This window comes from Amphiprion ocellaris, chromosome 11, assembly GCF_022539595.1.
Source record: "Amphiprion ocellaris isolate individual 3 ecotype Okinawa chromosome 11, ASM2253959v1, whole genome shotgun sequence".
NCBI classification, from domain to species: Eukaryota; Metazoa; Chordata; class Actinopteri; family Pomacentridae; genus Amphiprion; species Amphiprion ocellaris.
This window is the reverse complement of record NC_072776.1, coordinates 5,443,529-5,455,571: the sequence shown is the minus strand read 5'-3', so window position 1 is coordinate 5,455,571 and position 12,043 is coordinate 5,443,529. Positions and strand designations below refer to the sequence as shown.

General features: G+C 39.3%; 1 protein-coding gene across 2 annotated transcripts in view; it reads left to right on the top strand.

Annotated features, from left to right (window-relative positions):
• Positions 1-6,641: 6,641 nt before the first annotated feature.
• The window catches only part of si:dkey-91i10.2 (uncharacterized protein LOC555224 homolog), an 80,903-nt gene continuing 75,501 nt past the window's right edge, over positions 6,642-12,043 (top strand). For both annotated transcript variants that reach the window (XM_055015099.1, XM_023269582.3), the window contains exon 1: positions 6,642-6,889. The gene's annotated coding sequence lies outside the window, so the exon portion shown is untranslated. The remainder of the gene's footprint in view (positions 6,890-12,043) is intronic.

The window sequence follows — 12,043 nt, the reverse complement described above, 5'->3', positions numbered from 1 at the left end:
GACTGTAGCAAACAGACTGAACTTTTACAGTGAAATTAAAACATGTTGACAGAGCTCAGAGCCAACCTGAGATAAATCACTATATAACAAATTATTTAAATGCAGCTTTAAAAGTGACTCTTTGATCGCTCATTTATCTGAAGTGGAAAAAAAGTTCACAATGTCATAATCAGGAGTTGTTTGGTCAGAACCTGAAAGTGGGTTAAGGAGATTACTCTTCCCCCACCTCCTCTGGCTTTGCATACTATTTTTGAAAGTATTTTTATTTTTGAAAAAAAGGGCCTAATAACACCACTACTCAAACAGCTTGCTGCACAGTGAAGCCAAAAGGACAGACACTGTAAACAAGTAGTTTTATTTCAGATTTACATATGTGATGCACTAAAAGTACTGCAAGATATAGATTTTTAAAAGGCAAGTGTCAGGCTGGTAGCTGCCAGGCCTAGATAGTGCTCTCTCCCTCTTTTCTCCGCCTCTTTTTCCTTTTTACGTTTGTCAGCAGTGCAGTTGCAGCGGCAGGTGTCTCTCATTGACAATCATCATCAGCTGGTGCAGGAGCAGGTGGAGATTTGCCAGTCAAGCTCCACTCTCTCCACAATATAACCAGACGCCACTCACCGCTCAGCACTGGATCGTGACACAGCCAGTACAGAGTTCTGCATGTTACTCCTGCCACAGTTCCGTGTTCTCGTTCTCCTGGTAACTCTGTTTGTCCTCCTTCGTTTCAGTCCCGGTTCCACCTGCTTCAATGCATCCTGGTTTCTTCGTCACCTCCAGTATCCTGTTCCGTTCAGCGTTCTGGAAATACTCACCTGTGCCGTTTTTCTCCATTCTGGCGTCCTTCCACATTCACCTGTCGCAGTAACTCGCCATTCATCATCCTGACTCAAACCACTCGTCTAGATCCACCTGCCGCTACAGTCATGAGCCCAGTCCGAACATCTTGTTTTGTATTCGCGAGTCTGTCCTAGAAATCTGAATTTAGCTTTGTTTACTAGAGTAGCAGTTCTTGAATTTTGAATCGAGTCAAGTAATAATCTTTAATCTCAAATCTAGTTAAGTATTGAGTTCTGATTTAGTACCTAGTATCTAGTGTTTTTGTGAATTGAGGATTTTGAATTTGGTTTTGCTCCTGGAGTTAGTTTTAGGTGAGAAACGATCTTCCAATTAGTCTCGGTTGTTGACTATCATTCAGGCTTCCTAGTTGATGCCTCGCTTTAAGTTAAACCTTTTTCTATTTTCATTCCTTATATTCGTGAAGTTTTCTTGCCTGGGTTATATCCAACGTGAGTCAGTGTATTTGAGTTTTTGTACTTAGTCGTCCCGCCTCTAGTTGCCAGGAGATTTTCAGAGGGCTTACGTTATTTCCGGTTTGTAGTATCTGGTAGAAGACCTAAGTTTCCGTCTTGTAACCCCCTTTTTGAGATTCTGTAAATAAACTTCCTTTTTGCATTTAAACCTGCCTGTTCATTTCCTGCGCCTGAGCCTCCTGGGAAATGGTAACAGCAAATCCATGTTAGGCAGAAGTTTAACAGATTTTAAACGGGGGGGGAAGTATGGGGAAAAAACATATTCATGATATATCCATAATCATCTTCATCTATGACAGTAAACTGAATTTGGGTCGTGGACGTGTAAGGATGTCATCCCAGACCATTTTCTGACATGTTATATGACAAAAACTAATCAATTGTTCAAAAAATAATCAACAGAATAATCAAAAATGAAAATAATTATTGATTGCAGTCTTTCTTGGTGAGTTTTTTTGAAAACTACCACAAATATGTTTTATTGTGGCATTATTTATTGGTTCATGTGTTTTGCGTGTTGCTATCTTGTGAATTCTAGTCTCCTATGTGTTTTAGGCTGTTGTTACAGTCCAAGTTTAGCATCTAATACTCATTTCTTTGTTGTGTTTTAGTTTATGTTTTCATTTCAGATGTTTTATTGGATGTTTTACTTGTAATTAATCATAATTTCACTTTGATGGCTGCTTTTATTGTTGCTCATTTTTTCCCTCTGGGCCACTGATCAAATTCCTTTCCAAAGATGCAAACAGAATCTCCAAATTAATATTGGTGTCCACAGCAAATATTAGAGTTTCAAACACTGACACTAATTAGCAGCATGGCTGGGCTGAGCTGTAAACCTAATTACTGAATTAGCCAGAATAGCTGAGATCCTGACGGTCTGGCTAATGAAGTGGTGCGGTAACACTTACTGACTGCAGTTTCACGCTCGGCAGGCTGCAGGCCTCTGAGCTCCGCCAACCCTTGTTGCAGTGAAAATAATCTCTTTTCCTTTCTTTAAACTGTTAATGATTCCTAAGCCTTAAATTCCTGCCCCGCCTGCACTTTGCTGGGCCATATGCTCCGCTGCCTTCAAACATTAAAGGATCAACATCTGACACAAGTGGAATGTCCAGATTACACAAGTGCATTATCACCAAATGCTCCCAGCAGAGTGGCCTGGTGTGGACGGTGTGGAGGTGGAGGGTGGCTGGCAGGTTTGGAGAATCAACAACAACGGCTGAGAACCAGAAACAGTACTGAACAGACAGAAGGATCTAGACTAACCACCTCTGGAACCTCTGACCTCTGGCTTTTTGTGGAAAGATGATAATGAGATCATTTAGAGTATAAAGATATAATAGTAAACCAAAATACCAAATAGCATCAGAGGGGGACAGAAATGGGGATAGAACGATTGTTAGCCTGGTCGATTATCATGACTAATATTTGCAGTTTTATCGATTATCGTATTGGCAACTTATTGACAGTTTATTGATAAATGAAATACTTCAGGTCTGAAGCAGCCTCCTCTCTTTGTCTGTATCACTCTGTGGTCTCAGAAATGTCTCCCAAGCAGCAAAAACTGAACAAGAAACACAAACCAGGAAATTAGCTTGTCTCACAGTGGCTAAGGCTATGCTAATGGCTAGCGGCTAAGTTAGAAGACAGCCACAGATTAACCTGAAACAGAGTCTGGAAAACAATTATTAATAATGATTTAAGATCTGGACCTTAGTGGGCAATTAAAGTGACAGAACAGTGAATAATTAATAAAAACAGAAGAACAGCAGATGCACCTGCAGGAAACAAACTGATCAATCTCAGTCATACACAGAGGAGAGTTTCCTAATTTAATCACTCCTATTTCTATTCTACATATTCAGTTATAGTCACCTTTATTAATAAATAATCCTAGTTATGAATGACAGGTTTTGTGCTCTCACATGCTATTAAAACATTATATTTAATGTATATTAGTCATCAACAGTGATGATCAGCATCAATATCAACCTTGGAAAAACCCATATGAGTCAATCCCTAGACAGAAACAGTATTTTTTGCAATATTCATGATTTTAATAGATTTTTTCCCCTCATTTTTATTACTATAGTCCTTCTTTAAACTTGACAGGGCTCTGAAAACCAACCAAGATGTATTCTGAAAGGAGAGGAATCCTGTTTCCCATGTGAACAGAAGCCAGCATGGGTCTGTTTCCATGGCTGGAGGCAAACAGAGGCTGTCCTCTGGTGATATCAGTTACTGTAAGGGTTGCCCCCAGACTGTGGGAGGTGAGCTTTACTGTTTCCAAGCAACTGTCCACAACACACAGTTCCCGGGTTTCCAGCCAGAGGTGGCGGTGAAAGAATTGACAGCAGAACTCTGCAGGGGGGAAGTACATGTTCAGCCTTTAGACTGTAAACAGCCTCAAGGATTATTATTATGATTATTACAGTTAAATGTTGTCCCAGCTACAGGCCGACAGCATAACAGAATAAATGAAGGAAGCTTTTGTTATTGTGTTATGCATGTAGACACAACCCAGCCAGAGGTTTAAGGCACATTTGAAGCCAATATTGTGCAGAAATAAAGAAAAATCTATTTGAGTAACTTTTACATTCACATTTTTAGACTCTTATACCTTCAACAAAATATATAAATGAATGACAAACCATGAACTAGAGAAATTAGACTTAATATTAAATACATAATCTGTCTTTTGAGAGGGAAAGAAGCAACCATTCTAATGTCTGATGACTTGTACACCAGAATATTTTAGATTTTTGTTCATTTTATACAACATTGGTAATATGAAATAATTTCCTTATGCAGAAAAGAATCAGATTCATGTTTTCTCAAACCACACAGCTAACAGTCTTTCTTCCTAATTATTTCTGAATCAGCAGAAGAAGAACATCAGATGTGCAACCAATTTTTTTGGATTCCAGATATGCAAAATATAACTTTTAATTAAAATTCTTAATATGTAAATATGTCCCAAAAACATCTTTTAACGTATTTTTTTCTTCAAATAAAAATAAATTAGCATCTCAACATAAATGATCATATATTTCTTCTTTATATATGCATAATATGGTTTAAATTTCATCTGTATGTTTCAGGAAAATAATACTTGTGGTGAAAGTTGTAATGCTTTTATTTTATGTGGATATATTCTGTGCATTTTTGTAGTGTTTCGCAGTTTTTGAGTCATTTATGCTGCATAGATTGTGACAAATGCATTAATGCTGCCTTCTTAGTCAGATGTCTCTTGATAATGCGATTTTAATCTCTGTAAGATGTTGACCTCATTAAATAAACAAGTAAAAGAAAAATCTTTCATGATTGCACATAGTGTTATGATTCTGCTCCTGCCCCTGTTCCTTCTCCCTCTTTCTTTCTTCCTCCTTGTTTTTCTGCGTCTATTCTGACCTGTCTGTCTTCCTCTGTATCTGTCATCTCTCTCTCTCTGTCTCTCTGTCTCTGGCCTTGTCCACACGTAGCCGGGTTTTTGTAAAACCGAATATCCTGTCCACTCCGTCTAGAAAAAACTTAGGTACACACCACCTCGTTTTTAGAAAAAAACTTCATCCACACCTAACCGCATAAGTGCGTTTTTCAGCACATTCATAAGCATGCCGGACCTTTAGGTGGCAGTAGTTCCCCAAATCCTAGCAAGGTGGTGGAGAATAACCGTCCTTAACGTCGTCCTTCGCCTGTGTTGTTGAATGTGGAGCAGTATCTGGGCTTGTAAAAACAAGCAAGTAAAAAGCGCCTGTACAAGAAACAGCGCCCAAAACCTCGTGAGAGCATCCATACTGTTACCGAATGTAAACACAGGTCGCATATGTGACGTAAGAACATATTTTGTCGCAGGCGGTGACGTTTCAAAACGTAAAACCCCGGTTACTGATGTCCACATGCAGACGCATAAAACGGAGAATTCGCAAATCTTCACTTTGGTCGGAGTTTTTAAAAAGAATCGTTTTTGATGACGTAAATCTGCGTTTTCGTGTGGATGATAGGCCGAATCGTAGAAAATATCTTCGTTTTGTGAGTGACCCGGCTACGTGTGGACAAGGCCTAAGAAAGTGAAGGGAATGGGTGCTCTGGTACTAAACCGAATATTTATTCATGCTTCCACTTCCCGTCACAGTCTCAGATTTTATTTTATTGTGTTTATTGTGTGTGTTGTTTCCTCTAAACCTCGCTGGTTTCATCTGACCTGGTGGTGTGTTTCTCAGTCTGCAGGGGTTTGTGCTGGTTTGTTGTTGATGAAGAGGATCCATCAGCTGGCAGAGCAGCGACACATCAGGTCAGAATCAGGATCTGGGATCTCTGTCTCCTCAGCGGGGCCACAGAGGGACATATGGGCTGAGGGGGGGGTGCAGCTTTTATCATCTGGACCAATCAGAGGCAGAGACAGAGGGCTGTCTTATGGCTAGTGCTGCCTTCACTGGCAGTAGGAAATATCAAAGTGTAAGAAAATCCCTCATCATAGATAGACTATCACAGAAATGCTATAAACAATGAAGAACAAACAGTACTGCAAATAAGAAAACTGACTGAAATAAAGACAATAAATAGGGATATATATGTGAATTCCTGTCCGTCACCCTCTAACCCAACTTCACAATTCACTGAAACACATCAGCATTGTCAGTTCTGTCTGCATTTTAATGTTATTTTTTATACACCCGCACACCATTTTACAAAAAAATAGAAAACAGTAAAACAGGTGCAATTTCCTTTATTTTTAGGCCTAAAAATGTTGATTTCAGCCACAATATGATGTTCCTTTATACTGTAAATGTATTTAAATGCATATAATCTCTTATAATGCTGAATCCTGAGTCATAAACTACAAAAAAATTCCACAAAATTTGATGTAGTTGCAAACTGGGAAAATGTATTTGTGTCTTTTTGTTTTTAATGTTTTAGTTTTTATTAAAATCAATTATTTACTTTTGCTTTTAAAACATTGATTAGATAATCTGTCATCTCTATAGGCCTACTCATAGGGTTTCCTAGTGCTTTCAGTTTAATTTTAAGGATAAAAAAAGCCCATGTCAGAGCCACACAGAACCGTTTTATGTCATAGGACGCTGCTGTAGACATTTCATCTTCTGTTCTTGGGTTAATATGCATTTATTGTTGAAGTGGGTTGCCAAAAAATAAAGAATGACTAATATTAAGCCCCCAAAAACGTCTTTTTAACATCATTTTCCACATTTGTTGCTATTTAAATTGCATCACTGTCATCCTGGGTCGAAAGAAAGAAGTCAGCTGATCTACGTTTCAGAATGGGAGACTCGGTTTTACGAGCAGCACCTGAAGGCAGCACAGTTCCCAAGGAGAAACCAAAGGAACGAGGTCGTGAATCCGGGATCCTCCGATAAAAAACCCCAAAACAGCACGAGGGGAGGAAGGAGGATAAAAAAAGACGGAGCAGAGCGGGTCGGTGTCAGTGCGGTGACCGAGCAGCGTGCACGGATCCCGGTGTAGCGGTCTGCAGGAGCTCCGACGGTCTGGATCCACAGAGAAGCGGGACTTGTTCTGTGTGATGCGATGGAGGAGAAAGCGCCCTGAAGTAACTTTGAGTGAGTAGATTTTATATTATTTAGTGTTTTGTGATTAAAGCAGCAGCAGTTTGTTGAACCAATCACTGATGGAATTCACCTGAAGGATCCTGCAGAGATTTCTGTGTTTGTGGTCCTCAGATGTTATTTTAGGCTGATTTCTTCTTCTGTAGCTGAAGCAGGATTTATACCCAGATTGCACAGCAGCTCAGTTCAATGCACCTTTATTACCATTTTTAACATTTTCACTCACATTTGAAAGTTTTTTTGCTCTTTATCACTCCTGATCCTGTTATATTTTCTGCAAATATGATTATAGAGTAATTATTCATAATTACTCATTCATCATAGGCAAAGCTCCAAGTCACAGTTTGAGGGTACCTAAGTGCCATATAAATTATATTGACATTAAATCTGAATATTTTATGGAAGTATGGCTGAGAAGGCAACATGAAAGCTTTGCTAAAACAATATGTGCAACTCAAATGACAGAAATAAGTAAACAAAATGACCACACCCCACATATAAATTAAAGAAATACGGGAAATGTATTCAGTTTGACCCAGACTGATTTAATATCGACCATCCTGCATTCTGTTTCTTTCTATATCTTGCAATCTAAATATATATTGCAAAAATAAAACACAACTTGCATATATATGTGTGTGTGAGAGTGTTAAATTCACATTTTATTTTTCATTATTGTAACTAAAAGGTAAAGTATTGCCACATATTGCAGCTCTGATTAACCTTGCTGCTGTTTTGAGCTTCAGTAATGAAGCTTCAGCTGTAAATGTTTCAGCCTAAATGATCCACCATCAACTATACAATCCTCAACGTGCTCATAAAAATGGAAATTTGAACCTTCACAATTCATTCTCCATTTATTTAAAATCACTGAAAGCTTCAGAGCAGCAGCTAAGTGGAACCAAGACATTACATTTGGAGCGTTCTTAAAAAAGCAGCACGTTTAAATGGGGAATTTTGGATATTGTAGCCTTTCAATGACATAAACTATTGATTGCTTGACTAATTCTAAATGGACCAGCAATCTGTGTTAGGGTTGGGGTTAGTAGTAGTTTGGTTTCTGCTTTGCAAAGCTCAGGTTGGACTGAAACACTGAAGAACTGAATGTCTTTACCTACATGGAAGCAGAGAAAGTGCTGCCAGGTTGAACTTTCTTCATCTCTGAAAATCATCCGACAGCCTGAATACTGTCCTCAACATCCAACAGTCATGGAAAATTTTACCTGTGCTGTTTATTGGATTTTACCTGTGCTGTTGGTAGGATTTTACCTGGTGTTTGTAGGATTTACCTGCTGTTTGTAAGATTTTACCTGCTGTTTGTAGGATTTTACCTGCTGTTTGTAGGATTTTACCTGCTGTTTGTAGGATTTTACCTGCTGTTTGTAGGATTTTACCTGCTGTTTGTAGGATTTTACCTGCTGTTTGTAGGATTTACCTGCTGTTTGTAGGATTTTACCTGCTGTTTGTAGGATTTTACCTGCTGTTTGTAGGATTTACCTGCTGTTTGTAGGATTTTACCTGCTGTTTGTAGGATTTTACCTGCTGTTTGTAGGATTTTATCTGCTGTTTGTAGGATTTTATCTGCTGTTTGTAGGATTTTACCTGCTGTTTGTAGGATTTTACCTGCTGTTTGTAGGATTTACCTGCTGTTTGTAGGATTTTATCTGCTGTTTGTAGGATTTTATCTGCTGTTTGTAGGATTTTACCTGCTGTTTGTAGGATTTTATCTGCTGTTTGTAGGATTTTATCTGCTGTTTGTAGGATTTTATCTGCTGTTTGTAGGATTTTACCTGCTGTTTGTAGGATTTTATCTGCTGTTTGTAGGATTTTATCTGCTGTTTGTAGGATTTTACCTGCTGTTTGTAGGATTTTATCTGCTGTTTGTAGGATTTTACCTGCTGTTTGTAGGATTTTACCTGCTGTTTGGAGGATTTTACCTGCTGTTTGGAGGATTTTACCTGCTGTTTGTAGGATTTTACCTGCTGTTTGTAGGATGTTACCTGCTGTATGTTGGTTTAATGGAAAACTCCGATAAACAGCTGAGGAGCTTCATCTGGATGATTTATACCCTGGAAGGGAGAGCATGAAGCTTCAGTTTCTGCTCTCGTTTTGTGATGCCATTTAGTAAATGAAATAGGAATGCAGTTGCTCCTTATTTCTCTTTTGGGAGTCGGTGAAGCCTCTGGGATTCTCCTGGGACTCCTTCAGAACAACATTTTTCGGCGTGGCTGGGCAGCAGCAGCAGCAGGCGGGTGACTGGAAACGCCTTCAGGGCTGATGGGAACGCTGGCCGACTTCCAGCCTGCAATCAGATAATGATAATGAATAAAACTGTTATTTGCTCTCTAGCAGCAGTTTCAGTGTTTTCTAGGAATGTAAAATCCTGTATAGTGGAGCTTCAGGCCTGCTGTGCATAAATATTTGATGAAAACTGACTTTTTTCCCCGGGATGAGAGTCACGTGACTGGAAAAGCATCTGAACTGTCAAAGGCGTTTCCCCGTAAATTACTGCACCTCAATGCTCTTCCTGCTCAGCGTTCGGCACGTTTTAACCAGAAACGATCGACTCGTTAGCAGGAATCAAATGCTTGACTAATGGATTGGTTCTGCTCTGAAACACTAACAGTGACGGGTTCTTCTGAGGAATTTAAGCGATAAGCTGCTGATGTAAATGAACACATAGTTTACTGGAATTTACTGATGGATTCACTGAGATGCAGTTTTATGGTATTTTTAAGGACGGTGCATTGTAGGCTTGTTTATTTTACGGCTTTAACAGCTTGGATTTGGTTGCAGCAGCTCTTCATGAACCCATTTGTGTGAATTGTAATGGTTAATATTTCTATTTTTATGTGCACTTTGAGGATTTTTTGTCTTGCACACATGAGCAGAACTTAACTTCCTTAGCTTCCTGCATCATAAATATTGCACAGACTTTTGTTTATACCTTTTTTACACTGTTCTTATAGTCATATTTGCCTCCTTAGTGTGTATTAGTAGATGTGAGTGTGTGGGAATGAATATATTCTGTAAATAGGTTAATCAGAGACACAACAAACTAAGACTAGATCCTTACACTTGCTGCTTTTCTTTTATAGTCTTTGAATTAATACATTTGTGTGTACTAGAGACAGAAGTTCGATTATTTTGCATTTTTTTTTACATTTTATTTCATGAGTGATCAACAGATGAACAGAAAGCGTTCTAGGTTAAATGAATCTGTGCATGTCTATCGATCTTTGAATCTCTGACTGGCCATGCTGCCTGTGCAGAAAAAAAGAATCCAAATCAGCACTCTTCACCATTTCCAGCCAGTATTTGTTGTTTTTAGGTCAAATCACTTCTTTTCTATGGTTTCACCAAAATGTAACATCATCATTCGCTCAGCCAAGTAGAATGATGACGGTAATCACCTCGTCCTGGTTGTGGCAGCAGGGAGAGGAAACCAGGACGTTTGTCAAGAAAAAGCAATATTTATTTGCATAAATATGTTAATAATGAATGACTGAGCTATTTATAGGAATCTGTAGTTGTCTAAATGTTCATTTTCTGGTTTCTACTTGGTGACACGCTGGTTTGAGCTGAATATTTGGTGCTTCATTTGGTTTTGGTCTGATCTCAGTAGGCTGTTTCAGCTGCTTTCCTGTAGTATGGAGAGTTCAAATGCAGCTCGTTGCTTTCACTGTTGCTTGGTTTGTTTTATAGTGTTGCCAGTAAATGCAGTTAGTGACGGAACTTTACATCAGAGTCTCTGTTGAAATCTTAAAAGACGCTGGTCAACAGTGTGTGTTATTCTTTTATAGTACCTACTGTTATTTGTTAGTTTGGTAGCTGAACTTACTAAATGTAGTAGTTTGGACCTGTTATTATTTAATTAGTTTTCACTACATTTAGTAGTTTGGGGGGATTTTAATGAATTAGTTAAACTTTATTTGTATTCAACCCTTCATGTAGCCGATGACTGATAAACTATTTTTAACACAGATCATGTAGAGCAGGAGTGCCCAACCAGTCGATCGCGGTCTACTGGTCGACCGCGAGGGTTGTAGGAAACTTTTTTTTTTTTTTTTTTAAATAAAGGGTTTTTTTTATGTGTGACTGTATGTTTTGTTGCGCACCCTATCAGTCTCAAACACTTCCACATAAAAAAAGTATTTTAAAAAAGGACAAAAAGAAAAAAGTAGGGCACGTTTAACCTATGGTATCGCGACATGCATGACAAGAAGTTGACAGCTGTCAACAGTAGCTAGCAGCTAGCCGACGTTAACGTGAACCATCCAAGTATGTTTTTATCTGTCTGTTGTCAGTGTTGTTTTGATTTTATCTGTCTAACAGCTAGCTGCTAACAGCTAGCTGTTAGCAGCTAGCTGTTCACCTAACAGCTAGCTGTTAGGTGAAAAGGCAAAAAAAGAATCATCCTCCCATTCAGGGTGAAAATGGTAGGTCTTAGCTCGTTTCCCTTCGGCAATGTTCACGTTTAGGAGTACGTGACCGCTCTGATGGCTAGCTGCTAGCAGCTAGCAGCTAGCAGCTAGCAGCTAGCAGCTAGCAGCTAGCAGCTAGCAGCTAGCAGCTAGCAGCTAGCAGCTAGCAGCTAGCAGCTAGCAGCTAGCAGCTAGCAGCTAGCAGCTAGCCATCAGAGCGGTCACGTACTCCTAAACGTGAACATTGCCGAAGGGAAACGAGCTAAGACCTACCATTTTCACCCTGAATGGGAGGATGATTCTTTTTTTGCTTAGTCTCATTCAAAACCTATTTGTTTGATATGCAATGCGACGGTGGCGTTGGCAAAGAAAGGCAATCTGGAGCGGCACTTTAAAACAGTACACGGGAGCTACGAGAGGGATTTCCCGACAAAAACGCCTTTGCGCGCCACAAAAGTGCGAGATTTGAAAGCGCAGCTCGCAGCACGACAGTCAGTGTTCACCAAACCGAAGACCCAGGGTGATATAAGGCCGCAACTATTGCTTCCTATCGCGTCAGTCACGTCCTTGCTAAACACAAGAAGTCATTCGGTGACGGCGATATTGTGAAGGAAGCTTTTCTTGAGGCAGCAGATAGCTTGTTTGGCGACTTTAAAAATAAAACTGAGATCGTGAAGGCCATTAAAGAAGTGCAACTCTCCTGCATTACTACTACAAGCTGATG